This window comes from Pygoscelis adeliae, unplaced genomic scaffold, assembly GCF_000699105.1.
Source record: "Pygoscelis adeliae isolate BGI_AS28 unplaced genomic scaffold, ASM69910v1 Scaffold48, whole genome shotgun sequence".
NCBI classification, from domain to species: Eukaryota; Metazoa; Chordata; class Aves; order Sphenisciformes; family Spheniscidae; genus Pygoscelis; species Pygoscelis adeliae.
The window spans coordinates 1,525,697-1,540,796 of NW_008825618.1; the positions used below are offsets into that span (position 1 = coordinate 1,525,697).

Genomic DNA, 15,100 nt, shown 5'->3' on the forward strand with positions numbered 1-15,100 from the left:
TTTCTTTCTTCCCAGCAAGGCTGGGTCCACATAAACTCTTCAGCTCTCGAGAAGTTTGGTTGCATTGGATCACTTCTGTTTGAAGGTACAAAACCCTGTTGTCGGACCTTTTGACTATAGAGCTTCCTAAGGCTAAAAGTCAAAGGGGCTCCTTTCCACCTGCATACTTTACCTTTTCTGACAAATACAGCCTAAGCAGTGCTCCTTCCTTCCCACATGAGTGTTCTCAAGCCCGAAGCTCCTGCCCCGCTTCACGTTTGTCTGTACTCAGAGGAATGTTGGAAAGAAATGAAAATTACTTACCAAAAAGTGGTGGGGCATTTCCTAATTTTTTTTCATTCCAATATGGAATTTTAAAATAGGGAAAAGCTTGTCTAGATTCAGTAATTTGAAACATTTGGAATGGATAAAAACCTGTCTTATACACTAGAAATAAAAAAAAAAAAAAGAAAACCCAGTGCCACAAAGGCATGTTCGGAGTGAGAAAGTTGACTTGGCATTTCCAGATTTTGAATTTCTAACACAAAATTGAAGTCCACTGTTGTCTTTATGCAGTTGAGATAGATTTCCTTTGAGTATGTCTGAAATGATACAGAGTTCAGTTAAGTCAACTTTGTCTTTAAGGTCACTATCCTCATCTAAGACATGTGCTATTAGCAGGTGGTTGTCCCGCAGCAACCCTGCACCGATGTTCCTGAACAAGATAAATCAGAAAATGAATATGCAATCAAAGGGCTGCATTTCTTAGGGCAGCTGTGGGGGTTTTTTTTATCAGCTTCTTTGACTACTTTTTTGTGGAAAATGATCTGTTAACGTTAAAACACAACCGACAAATGGCAAAATCTAAAAAAGAAAAATGAAGACATGATGGTTTAGGTTTGTTATTGTAATCTGTGACTGTATAAAATCACCTATTCATTATGCGATGGTAATGGCAAAATTAAACGGTTTCAAACCAAGTGTAAACTTGTTGGGGGAAACCAGCAACAGTTTGGGGCCTTTCTGGTACTATAGACCTCAAAGATGTTTGGAGGCCTTGACTTCAGAAACTGAAATATTCACCCCCTCCCTGATCCATCTGTTGCAATGCATGACAGGGTCCGCTGCATGGAGAGGGATGGCTGCAGGATGTCTTCGCTCCACAACCATCGCGGGAGTTAGTTTAGAAGAGAAAGACATTGAATATTTTTAACACTTTAGACACTTCCAGTTTCTTTTTCAGACCACTTTCAGCCTGTTCCACAACTGATAAAACTATTTATTTTCTGGCATTTTTATATAAAATATTTTGAAATGTAGGTCTTGCTGCTTTCTGCCACCAGTAATGGTAATGCTGGCACATTCCTCCATTAAAAAAAAAATTAATTCTGGAACTAAATGATAAGCAAAGAGCTGAACCTGAGTCAATGAGATGGTAAAAACTTAGTGATCAAGAAATAAATAACAAAAACAATTTTCAAAATTTATGCTGAGTGTATTTCTTCTTAAAAATACATCTATTAAAATTATGCCAAGGCCTAAGCTTACTGTAATCTGCTTAAATCATAAAAAATAACAAACAAAATAGAAACAATGCTTCCAGGCTGTGGGTCAGACCATTCAGCTGATGAAAGTCACTGCCTAAACTCTGGAAACCCGAAGTGTTTGAAGTACTGACTTGGCTTTTGAGATCAGTAGTCTCTTCTGCAAGTACCAAGAGAATATTTTCTTCAATATATTCAATTAGCTCAGTTAAATGACTAATTTATTCAAACTTGACCAATTGGGAATTCAAAGAAGCAGAAAAGCTTGTTCTTCTCTACCAATCTGTGAATAAAAGCTAATTATGAGAGGATTAGTTTTGCTAATACTACAATATTGAAGGATATTATGACCAAATACTAGATTGGTGCTAATTCTAGCTAATACCAAGTTATTTTAATAGATCGATTTTTAAATCAAATCACAATTTTCTTTAGAAGTCTAGCCTCTTTAAGACAGTGCTATGCAACTGATAAACCATCTCGCTACATTTTAAGTTGCATTCCAGTTTCCATCCAAAGAAACATAAATCGTAAGTAAACACAAAGGGATCAGCTAGTAAATAAGAATTGTGCCATACATGATTTTCTAACAAAAACAGTAAAATTAATCTGAAAAAATGTATAATGAGGTATAGAAAAGCTTAAATATATGTCAGCGGAGCTACTCTGTCCTTCTGGCTAGCAATAAGAAGTGCCAAATTTAGTGTAAAAGCTATATTTAGTTACAAAGCAACATACTTTAGTGGTTACAAACTGAGAATTAACCTTTCTCCAAGAAAATAACTAAAACGTTTAAATGGGGAAACAAGATTCAAATTAATTATTTAACTCAAGGTTTCCCGCTTGGTAGTTTAACTGGTTATTTTAAAATAAGCAGCTTAATAGATTTCGTCCTGCTGTCATCGATGACTGAGGTACCTACGAGTGAACATAAACGTAAGTGCAAACTTGACATAAGGATCCAGAAATTCAGCCAAGAATGTGATGTCAAGAAAATGTGAGGATAAAATTGTCAGTCCTCTCCTGGCCCATATTTGGTATATGGGACACCCCACAATGAAATTTAATTACCTCTTCTGCTGATAGGATCACGAGAAAAACGTTGCTTCGGGCACCATGAGATGCAGAGGGCGGGGTGGAGAGTGTCTCGGTCCTCGCGCCTTTGCTACAAAGACGACAAGTCCTGCTGCCGCTGGTGGCTTGGAGTCTCAAACTTTGAGACAGGCATCGTCATGGTTCCTCTCCATCTGCTGGTCGCATCGGAAGCTGTTTCCATAAATGCTAAATCGTAACCTTTCATCAAATCGCTTTGAAAAAAACACCGCTTTCTGTTGCTGACTATTTAAAAGATCAATTTGGCAATGGTTAGGCTGCCCCTTTTTTATATCCGTTCCCCCACAAGCGGAGTCCGTGAGGTGCTGAGTTGCCGAGAGGTGGTCCTTCTCCAATAGCTTACTTGACAGCATGGCTGGCTGGCTCTTCCTCACCTCCTAGCCAGGATGACTGACCGGGGCCACAGAGACAAATGCTTGGTGCAGCGCTGCCAGACCAAGAAGCAAATCTCAGGGTGCTCCAGCACTGCGCTGTTTGTGCACCCGCTGCTGTGTGCCTGGCTCGACCTTGCTGGGTAGCTTCTTTAGGTTTTAACCTCTGACGAACGTGGGGTCCTCATCTTCAGCAGGTCCATAAGCCAGCTGTGTAACTTAGAAGTAGCCTATTAGTAAGTAGAAAAGGAATTTATGGCTGGAACTTTTGCTGGGTATAATGGCCTCTTTCCCCAGCTCCCCCTTTTCCCCACGGTTATTTCCCAAGGTAGCCCTGTATGTTTTGTCTATACGTCCTGAGCCTCTGGGAGCCTCCTGCTAATCACTTCTCTCGTTGACAAGCCCAAAAAAGGATTTTCTTAACCGGCCGCCCAGCCCGCTGCTCACTGCCGGAGGCACGGGCATGTAGCAATGAGGGGTGCGTAATGGATGAAAAACCTAGATGATGGCGTTCATCTCCCCAAAACTGTTAACATGAAGAGGCTACAGGTGCACCCCGGCCTCTGTTCCTCTTCGCGTGATCTGCCGTCTCCCTCATCGGGCTCCGGGGTCCGTGACCCTGCTTGGGCGTTCACCATGAGAGCGATGAGGCTTTTTGCGTTTGCTGAACTGTGACAGCCAGTGTGAAGGATGCTGAGGTAAAGGCTGCGTGTTACCTGCTCTGTGTGTCTGCCCGGGGCCCAGATTTTTCAATATGCTATTTCTTTGTGGTCCTTTTCAAGTAAAAATCCAGGTTTTGCCATCTTTCCCTTGCGTGCATCCACCGTGAAAGATTAGCACAGTGTATAGGTTTTTCCAGACAGATTTTCAGGACAATTTGGACCTTTTTTTTCTGTGATGTTTCTAAAACTGGCAGAAGAACTTTTTTTTTAAGTCTGCATACGCTGCAAGGAGTATTTTAAATTTTTTTTTTTTTTTAAATCTTTAAGCGTGTTTAATGCTTGTATAAGGTGCCAGATTTTAATTACAGTTGGCATTTATAAGCGTGGTGCTGGCAACGGCAACCATATTGCTGAAAAAAGGCATAAATTTTGACACTGGCAATATGGGAACCCAGCATATGAGACTGTAAACCTCATTGCTTTCTGTTTTAATATACTAGTTTAAGGGAAGAACATTTAACGGTTAATATTTAACTAGAATGTTTAGGGTTCAATATAAAGTTGTTCTAATTTCAAACTATTTAGTAATTTAGGTCCTATCAAAGATCGGCTAAGGTAATAACTTTCTATTAAGCAGCCTTTAAATAAGCATGCTTAAAGTAGGGAAAATAAGATGCTTCATTACAAGAAATGAGGTTGGCATCTACCAGGTTTTCCATTAAGTTCCAGGTCACAGACAAATAAAGGAAGTATGTTAGGAAAAAAAACCTTTTTAAAAATAATTAGGGAGATGTCTGTTTTGTTCACCAGATGGAAAATCAGTAGTTGTGGGTGGTCTGTGCTGGATGGGGCATCTCACAATTGGCAGAACTATGCCTTTAACTTTTAAAGTCCTGGGACAAAATGTGAAAGTAATTGACTGTTCAGAATGCTCTCTCTCTGGATACCTAGCATGCTTTTAAAACCAAGATTTGGTGAGTTTCTGACTTTTCTTTTCTAAGAACGCTCAAGCCGTTGTGTCTAGTATTAGGTCAGTTGGGTATATTTTTGGTAGCTGTTTAGTGGGGCTGTTGTCTTTTGTGCTTACGCCTGTGTATGCCTGGACTTGCATGCGCACAACTGAAATGCCACAGCTTTACAGTTCTCCACTAGCATGTTGTGCACATGATTTTCATAATATTGTCAGTCTTTGCCGTGTTCAGGGTATACGTAAACTGTGGGTTAACATAATTTGTTTCTTTCCTCTAGTTCATTCCCTTTTAAGGAATTCAAATCTATCCATTTGCCAACATACTAAAGAAAACAAAGTTGCAACCTTACTGTTGCAAACAAGAAGAAAATTCCTGTTTTAAAATAATTCAGGCGTTTGCAAAAGTATTAAAAATCCACAGTTCTGGGGTTTTTTTTAAATCCGAATAAGTAAATCCAAATGTGCATGTGTGGACAGGACGGGTACACATATGCATATTAAATACAAGTCATTTATTAATGTGTTAGAATCTTCTTGGTGCAGTTTGTAACTTTGCTCGCCGTTTCAGAACTGATACTTTCTAATTGCCAGATTAATTTGAGAAAACGGTATTTTGAACGTGGAAGATGGGTTAGAAAATCTTTGTATTCACGTTAAGAATAACAGATTTTATTATCTGAACTGCAATAAGAACGTGTGCTGTTCAGCGGTGACCTCTCAAAGAATGAGGCAGAACCCATTTATGGCACAGGAGGCAATTGCTTTATATTTACCTTACTTTACAGACAATTTTTTTGCAGTTATCTATATGAATGGTCACAGAGAATTGTACGCGTGTGTTATACCTATATTGTAGCTTGTGTTAAACCGGTCCCCACACTTATTATGTAGAAGCATTCTTGAAGATAAGTGAGGCACTCAACTTAGTGCCTTCTTTGTAAAATCCCTTTTGCTATGCATGACATGTACTCTGTATTTTTTTCCTTGCAGTAAATTATAAAGCTTTTTTCTTTCCATGAATCTCCTTCCAAGAAAACACATAGAGCCTAATAACACTCGCCTTGAGAACTGTGCATTGCCTCCACTACAAAGCCGTGTTTTCACTGAAGAGATAATTATAATATGGTTTAATGTTCTTGTCAACCCTGAAACACCGTCTGTAAAGAGTGCTATTCTGGTGGAGGTCTTTTTGAAGAGAGTTGAATGTAGCTAAGAAAACATACATATAGCCACACACTTTTCTGATAAACCAAGACAGATTTTTAATACAGTATGTGCTCTCTGAAAAGAATTATACGTCTTCTAAGGTGTTAATTCAGAGCTGCATCTTCCTCCAGATTTCACTGTTAAAAATATGGAAAATTTGCTTGGATTTATTTGTTTTGCTTTCTTCTCCCCCCCCCGCCCATTATATTTATAGACTTTAAAACTGTACAAGGACATAAACTCATAATAATAATTAAAATGCTTTTAATGTGCTTTGAGGCACAGACTTCAAATGAGTAAAAAAGCTCAAACTGGAACACAAATGGTTCTTCCCAGGCAACAAACACGCTTGGCTGTTGATATGCTGTAATTTTCTGCTTTACTTAGTAAAAACAGCAATTACTTATTTGTTCCATATCCCCCCCCCAGCACAGATGCTACTCAGTCTGTCCATTTTCTGAGCGCCGAGCAGGCTGCGTGCGCGTGCGTGGATGCGCGTGCGTGCGTTTTAGTGCGACGCGAGTCAAGTTTTCCCCTTGCATGCCCTACTGCTAACAGCATTTATTTGCCGTTGCTGCTCGTTTACCACCAGCCCAAGACAATGGTGTGCTGGAAGCAGCGGTGGCTGTGAAAGTCTCGCTTAGCAGTCTCTCCTGCCGCCGGCAAACGTTTGCTTCCAGGTGCAGTTTTGCAAAGCGTTGGAGCTGATCGTACAAACCAGCGCGAGGACAGATAAAAGCCGGACGGTCACACCAGCTAAGACTGCAGCCCGGTCGAACAAATCTTTTAACGTTGTTTTCGCTGTATTGTCTTTCCTGGCGGTCTGGTGGTTGCGAACGGTGTCTGGTGCTGCTAAAAGCAACGTAGTCGGAAGCAAAAAGCCTTCGAGGGAAATGAAATCGCAAGCTGGCTGAAGGCAATGCAAAATTCCCCCTGGCTTCAGGCCGTCTGGGATTTCCCCCTTGGGTTTCAAAGCCCAGTTAAAGGCTGGTAAGCAAGAAAACTGTGGTTATCTGCTGCACCACAAAAAGTACACACGACCAAAAAAAACCCCTGAAAAGCTAAGGACAACACAACCCTCTCACTGCTCGTATGGCGAGTGTGAGACTGTTAGCGCGTACAAGGAATGGCGTGGCTCAGCACAATGCAACCTGACCGCTGAATCGGGTGCTTGGGATCTTGACTTTAATACCTAATTATTTTCAAGAGCTACTCTTAAATGAGGAATATGAGCTCATATGTTAATTAATTGAAAGTAGGCATTTTATTAAGTACTTAATTAGTATAATTCTGGAGAGGTAGTGTAAAAGAAGCACAATACCTGGCAAAAGTGTATCATTTGAATCTTCTTTACAGTCATCTCATCATTAGCAATCCATTTGCTTGCTCTGAAGTCAATGGGACTATTTTTTTTCTTCTTTGAGGAGGAATTGGAAAGTAAAGCCTTAAATTAGTATTGTAAGTAATCACTCTAGAGAAACTTTTCACCGCAAAAACTTCAACAAGCAAGCGTTAAAAAGTTTCTGGTGCTGCAGTTTAAAAATATCCTCGAGATTTTTCCCCTCAGGTTTATATATTCAAACTAGATAGCTACCGTTCAAAGCATAAGCAAGTGTTTCTGGCAGAATTAACATTTTATAGTCACGTCAAGTATGTTTTGGTTCCCCCACCATTTTCCTTTTGTTTTGTAGTGGAAGGAAAAAATAGCCTAAAAATACAAAATGCTAAGAAATGAAAAATGCCATTTTCCCATTGGCCCTTCTTTTCATATCTTTGAATTTGTTACTACAAACTTTATTTTTAGTGTTCGTTTTCTTTTAACAAGATATGTTGTGTTCCAACCTACTCTTTCTTCGGCAGCTCAGCACCTAACATTTTGATGGATATTTCTTGACTTAAATCTTGTGTTTGGGCTTTTTTTTTTTTTTTTAAATACCCCTTTTCTTTTTTGAACAAATAAGTCATTGTGGGATTAAATATCTGACAAAAACATATAGGACTTTCCCAATAGGTGAATATACATTACTTTTGCAATTATATTGCCTCATTTTTTCAGGCTATGTGATTTATTAAAAATTTATATTTTTTTTTTTTTATTTTAGCTACGATGATGTCACATATAATTCCATTGCCATGTTAGATGCTCCTACGATCACAGCTAAGGCTTAGTGATACCTGTCTGTCCCAACATGCTGTATGTCCTCATAAATCTCCCTCTCTGAGAAAGATTGTGTGGAGGGATACTTCCAGATACTTCCATACCATACTGCCCATTTTGTGCAGTCCTCCTCCCACTGCCCAGAGGCACGCTTGCCAAGGCAAATGTTCCTGCTCCGCTCTTAACACATTCTTAATATTGCACTCTCCTTTTCCATGTAATTTTGCAGATAAGGAATTCTTAAGCTCTAAATACTCTCGGTGTTTGTTTAAAACCAACTTGATTTTTAACACCTAGTGCTTTTGAAAGCACTTGCTTTCCAGCTTTCACATCCAAATGTTGAGATGGAGAGAGCAACTGCATGGGAGGCTGCATTGTTGCACGTTGATGACCAAATCTTGTTTAAGTGCGTAAATACTCTCTTTGACCCCATTTCCCCTGGAAATTCCCATTGGTTGCATATTATTGCTGTGAGATGTAAATTGATTCACTAGTATTTTCTTGCCATTTAAAAGACTGGAGCAAAACTTTGCTGAAGTTCTCTTTTGATAATTTCATTATTATTAACCTTGTTTTCTTTTATGATACTGGCATTCATTCAGCCTCTGTATCTCCCTGCACACTGCATTCTTGTAAGTCTTTTCTCATAAGGGGAGACTGCAAAGACATGCAACAGCTCAAGACAGCCTCATAAAGGCTGGAAAGTAAAATATTCAGGAGTTAGGAAATGTCAGAATTAAGATAGCTGACCCAATCTAAGTTCAGCCCCCTTATACGTTCGCATGATAGCATAGTCTTTAATTTTAGGATCATACACGGGTTTTTCACAGGACCCCTGCCTTAGTTAGTGAACAGGATGGACGATGCTGAGTTAATGAGCAGTTATTCAATATTTTGTTTTCTCCTAATTTTTCAGTGTGTAGCCCTAGGCCTTATTTACTGCACACTATTGAAACCCTGCTGTGAAGACAGAATTGTTAATTTCCTCATGAGCTTTTCTATGGCACTTATTGCTATAAATATCTGAATGCTTAACAAACATTAATTAATTTATCTTCAAAAAACCCTCACGATGAAAAGGACTGGTATTACTACTGTTTTACAAATAGGGAGCTGAGGCACAGGGAGACGAGGGTCATGAATGTTCCATAAATTTGGGTGCTCAGTTGTCAGCTTACAGTTAAGGAGGTAGAGATCTGAATTTCAGCATTCAATTTCGAGGCACCTTGCCATCAGAGCAGAAAAGCAGCGCTAGGTTAGATAAATAGGCTTCCTCTACTATTATTAGAAGAGCTAGTGAGCTGAGCTGTGTAGGGAGCACTAATACCATTTATTGCACTAATAGCTTTTATGTGGGGAAAAAAACAGAAGCTTTGGGCATGCAAATCCTCTTCACTTGCACTCTTTGACTTTTGAATATCAGAATAATTTTAATTCTGTGCCAAGTAGAAGCTTCTAAAGAGACCCGTAGAGCGTCATGGCTGCAACTTCACTACACTTGAGAAGAGGTGGAATTACTTAGAAGACACAGTGAGCAGGGAATCACCTAAACCTAGACAAGGGGAAATACTGCAGAAATATCATTCCTTAAATCACAGCCTTTTCACAGATTAAGTATCCTTACTGTGGGTTTCAGGAAAGTGCTTTCTTCCACTCAAGATTCGGAGCTCTTAGCCCTTTATTAGAGTCACTTATCTAAGCTCTTGCTTCCAAAAGCATTTTGGAATTTGATTTAATTAGGTAGGACCCTTCCAGAAGAGTACAGAAACAAAAATCTTGACAGGAATGTCCTCTTACTTTAGAAATTGCTCTCTGCTAAGAAGCAATGGCATCAGTTCTTCCTTATTTTTGAGATGAATCAAGCCTGTATTTCCAAAACACTGCTTTAACTAGTAATGGGTGACTTTTTAGATTAATAGGTAGAGGCATTCACTTGGTAGAGGGCAGACCCAGTTCCTGTCCTTGCTCCAGTTAGTTATCCAAGTAATTGGTATTAATCAAGTTACTGGTTAAAGTAAGAAAGTAGTTTTTAGATGAGTCTTCATAGACTGGCCTCAAGGCTCATGCTTGGGCTTGTTTGTACCATCTCCCTCAGATCCAGTGAATATGTAACTGTATGCCAATGAGCACCGCTTCCGCAGTGTGTCCCCGGGTAAAAACCTTAAAATGAACACACACACAAACAAACAAACAAAAACCCTCCCAGGTTCCTACAGACAATAATCTTCCTTATCCAGTCATGATTCAGTTCTGTCCCATAAAACACCTCTGCGGGAATGTATTATTGCAGACAGTTTCATAAGCTGTATGCCCCGAGGGCTGAATTTGGATTACACAGAAATGTGAATTTGGCTATTTCCTAACTCTCTGTTAGTTTGCCTTCCAGTCTTAGCAGTAGTATTTTAATGTGGTTTTCGCAGGTTGCCAAGAGGGTGTTTTAGTCTGAAATGATACTGGACTCCATGTTGTTTGTCAGCATTTCTTGTGAGCTGGAGAGCACCGAGCCGCGGTGGGCAACGTGCAGGTAGTACTGCAATATTGCACTCATCTATGCATATGGCACCAAGGTATTAGGCGCTGATACGGTGTCGGCATCCTCTGCGCAAGCGTTACACCTGCTCGGTGTGGCCGGGTGTCACTGAGCCGCTGCCCTTGCCACCTCTGTCCCCGGAGCACGGTTGGTACCTGGCGCCGCCCATGGAGAGGGAGGGGGCCATGCTGCTTCCTCGGCACAGAGCCGGGGCAGGCAGACAGGAGCCTTGTCCTCGTAAGAGTGGGTCAGAAAACAGGACTGCAGGGGGTGGAAGGAAAACGGGGATCGTAGTGGCCTTAGGACCACTTTCTGCCACAGCCTTTCGTCACAAAATAAGCGAGTATGAGCCCCCAGCACGAGCAGATCACAGGAGCCGCAGCCTGCCAAAGTCCCACTGACTTACTGTCTAACGATTGAATTATAGTTGGTGGTACTATGATACTTTTTCTGGTTCTCGGAGGAATGTTTGAAACTAAAGATGCTCAGGTGCACAGGGGGCCATTGCAAGTTACATGATGCTTTCTGCTGCAGCTCTGTCTTGTCCTCTCTTTTCCTCAGTGCATTGTTTCAGTCCCATTCCCCGTCTGAGGCTTCTCATTTACTTCAGCCCTCTTGCCTGGCCAGGACTAGCTTTCCTCTTAGGGCTCAGTATTTGGGGGAAGGTTTTGGAGAATGCATAAGCAAAACGCCTTCTTCGCACGTCTTCCCAGAACTGCTGATAGCCACCGTCACGGGGCAAAAAGTTTGGGGTCTGTACCCGTGCCGTGGAGCTCCCTCGAGGGAACGGGGTACTGCACAGCCTGGTCTGACCAAGGGCTGCAAGTGGAAGGAGCACAGCAAAACATTTAGATTATTACCATCTTAAATGAAACAAATCTTTCCTGGCTATGTTGAACTGCAGTTTTTCAGAGGTTTTTAACTTGGCTAAATTTGGGTGATTTCTAATGAGCATGACAAAGACATACATAAAATACAAAAGACTCACAGTCCTCCTTGCTAAGTTGGAAGCAATTTGAAAAGGAACATTTTTAAAGGTCTTGGTAATTTTAATATGCAGAATAACCTCACTCTTTGAAATCACCTGTTACTACTGTAAAGTTCCCAGAACTTCAGCCCGAAGCGGACACATAGCACAGGCAATTCCTGTCCCTGCTGTCGGCAAAATTATGTGCGACTCAAAATGGAGTGTCTGGCAACTTAGTAATAAGCCACAACATGATCCTACTGTAGATACTCTACTTCCGTGAGGGAAGCGGAATGTGGTGGCTGGTGGTGTTGTGTTAATGGAGAGACAAAACTTTCTGCAGGATTAATTGGGAAAAATGTGTACTTTTCCAGTCTGCTTAGGCTGCAAATGCCAGAAATTTAAAGAAAAGAAGGAATCCGAGCTGTAGGCAAGCAGACATCCCTCTCCAAGTGCTCAGGTGCAGATCTAAGTAAATGTGGAGGTTTGAGGTTTTTTCTTAACAAAGAGACCAACGTTGCTAATGCAGACCCCCTGCTATTGGAACACCAGAAGTGTTGGACTAACAAATTAGCACACAGGAAATCTGCAATTGCAGAAAAACTCGGGTCTCGCGATTGTAGCAATTGTTTACATCTTTCTACAGCAAAAAGGCTGTTTAATCGCGTTACGTTACAACCTTGTGTTCAGATAGTGGGCGCTCGCATTATTGTCTTTGTGAAGATGAGTTGTCACTTCTCTGATCTAGGTTGCTCTCACAACAAAGAGGCCCGTAAAGCTTTCTGTTTGAAATAGAAGAAATTGAAGCATTTCTTTTGGTGCTAAGCCGTGCAACAGTTTCCCTTGTATAAGCCCTAAAGTTTAGCCTTTACTAATTGGTACTGAAATGAAAATTAATCAGCGCGAGGGAAGGGAACTCACAGCTGAATTCTAATTATTGCAGAGAAAGTAAGCAAAACGGCGCTTGGGCTGTGTGAAAGCGTGGCATAGGAGTGAAATGCTCAGCTCGAGCTCGTTAACTGGGACTGATGTCCTGAAACAGCTCTGTGTGTTTGCTCATACCAGCAGCTGGTAGCTCGAGGAAGGTCATGGCTCTGCATTTGGGAGCCAGCTATGCTGGTGGAGAATGGCACTGCTCCCCATCTCACTGCTGCTTCGGGAGAGGCGATTGCTCCCGTAGGTCTGCCTCAGAGAAGTTCGATACGCACTAATGGGGCTCAGTGTGCCTGGAGCGGGGTCGGGGGCACTCGTGCAACCCCTTCCCATCAGCATGGTTGCGGAGGCAATCGCATCCGGCCAGTGGGGGATTCCAAGCACCCCAGGTTGATACCATCTCAGGTTAGGTTCAGAAGAGGACATCTGCCTGCAGCCTTCAATCACCGAAAGCAGTAGGTGTCCTGCTGCCAGAGGTTTTATGGCTGCTGCTTAGCACAGTGCTCCCTAGAAAGCATTTCATGTTCCTCTTCTCCCTCTCCCTAGCTGAACTGCATAGGCTTTCTTCCCACATGGGTACTCGCTCAATGGCAACAGATACCTCATCAATTTAATAAAAGTGGGGGTTTTCCGTATTCTCAGTGAAGAGTAAATTCATCCACTAGCTGATGTGCTACGTCTCCACTAAGCTCCTGTTCAGGTAACATTAGAGCTGGTTGAAAAATGTAAAGCAAAATATCCGGAGTTTTGGAAAAAAGACACTTTTTTACTCTTGATATTTCTGTTGTTTAAAGAAAAACTAACAATGTTTTGTTTTCTTTTGTTTTGCTTGCTTTCTTTCCCTGCTCTCTCTTCCTCTTACCCTTTTTTTCCTTTTTCTAGTTTGCTTTTGTGAAAATAGAGGGCCAGTAACCGTAGACCAGGCTGTGCCCATATTCTTTGCCTTCCAATTTTGACTGAAATAGCAAAATGTCAAAGCGTTGACGGTGGGGTTTTTATTAAGTCTTTCTTAATACAAAAAAAATTCAACCAGCTCTAGCGAGTACCATCTTCACAGTACTCTTGGCGGTTGTTCCTAAGCAGCAGTAAGTGGCGATGAAATTCTGTAGGCGCAGTACATAGGCTTGTGTCCTTCTGGTTTGCATAGAGCTCATGGGGAAACATGGTGCTGAACTCGTACCCCGTGCGCAACGAGGAATTACTGTTATCGCCAACTGCGGCTGTTTCTGTAAGGAGCAAAAGCGACCGCAACTGAAGCAGTACAGAGCAAGAAAAGATCATGCCTTTTGCAACCTCTATTCTCATAGACTTGTAAGGATTTGATTTGAATTGGCAAATGGTGATAAATGCTGATTTTTTTTTTAAAAAAAATTTAGAGTACTTATAACACTTGAAAATCTGATGGCAAAAATACAGGTGTCCATCTGATTCTTCAGCATACACTCGTTTCCTCTCTCATTCTGCTCTGGCTCCATGGCCCTGGCTTTGCCCTGCGTATTTAGAGGGACTTCGGCAGGATAAAACAAGAAAGGCTGAGCTTGACAAAAGCTATGCTTGGTGATTATCTTTGGCAAAGCTAAAGTCTACTAACCATTGATTTTTTTTTTTTCAATAAAAAGTAGAAATTAAATCTTACTGTGCCCATTGGAGACTTCTTCCAAAGGAAGAGTTACTGATGAGCTATTCTTCCATGATTGTGTTGGCTTCTACAAATAACAACATTGCCGTGTGTCTTTCTCAAAGTGCGTGCAATTTGCATAGGACGCTTTTGGGGGTTTCTGCTGCTGCCGAAACTGATTTAATACTCATTAACTGACAAAGTCTAATCCAAAGCCTTATGGGCCATCGATGCAGGGCCATAAAATGTGCAGAATTGCGCTTGCCGGGCAGCTCCAGGGGAAGCGTGCTGTGAGAAGAGGGGGTCGGTGTGCCTCCTGCTATCACAGAGCTGCAACCACATGGGGGGAGGTTCGGAGAAGATTCCCATCGCCGTGGGCAGAGGCATACATCCTCTGGTAGCAATCCTACCTCGCAGAGCAGCGAACGAAGCCGGGGGCAGCTCTGATGATCATCATCCCGTCCCAGGGGGCTGCCCGAGCCACGCGACTGGTCCTGGCGTCCTGCAAGGGACAGCTGGTGTCGCGCCTCAGCTGCCCTATGCCCCGTGGCCACAGAGGCACTGGGCTGCTGAGCTGTGCTGCCCACCAGCCCTGCTTCTCAGGAGGGGGGCCCAACGCTTGCTCACCCCCTGACGTTTCCATCTCGCGTGGAATCTCTCTGCAACGGGTGAAATCATGGCGCTGCCACCACTTTCCACAGGGCAGAGGTTTTACCCAGCCTGTTGTAGGCGCCAAGCAGCCCAGCCGCCTGCACCGACACCGGGGCTCAGGCGACCCTCCGCCAGCGCAAGTCAGGAGGTGGCACGTGCGTCGTGTGGGCAAAGCCACACGCCTGGGCGATGCCAGCTGTGGCATCTCCTGCCAGCGTGGAGCCAGTTGGGCTGAGCAGGGAGGGGCCGTGACGGCCATCGCCTACTCCAGTGACCTCGCTGCTGGCAGCTGAGAAGCCGGTCCCTCTTTTGGCTCGTGTATGCACCCCGCACCTGGAGAAGTGTGAAATAGGACATGGCAGCGCTATAAACACCTGCACAGCTGCGCAGGGGTGAGC

General features: G+C 42.4%; 1 protein-coding gene across 1 annotated transcript in view; it reads left to right on the forward strand.

The window, feature by feature from the left end:
• CLYBL (citrate lyase beta like) overlaps window positions 1-15,100 on the forward strand; it is a 193,123-nt gene that overhangs the window by 21,808 nt on the left and 156,215 nt on the right. The window lies entirely within an intron of this gene.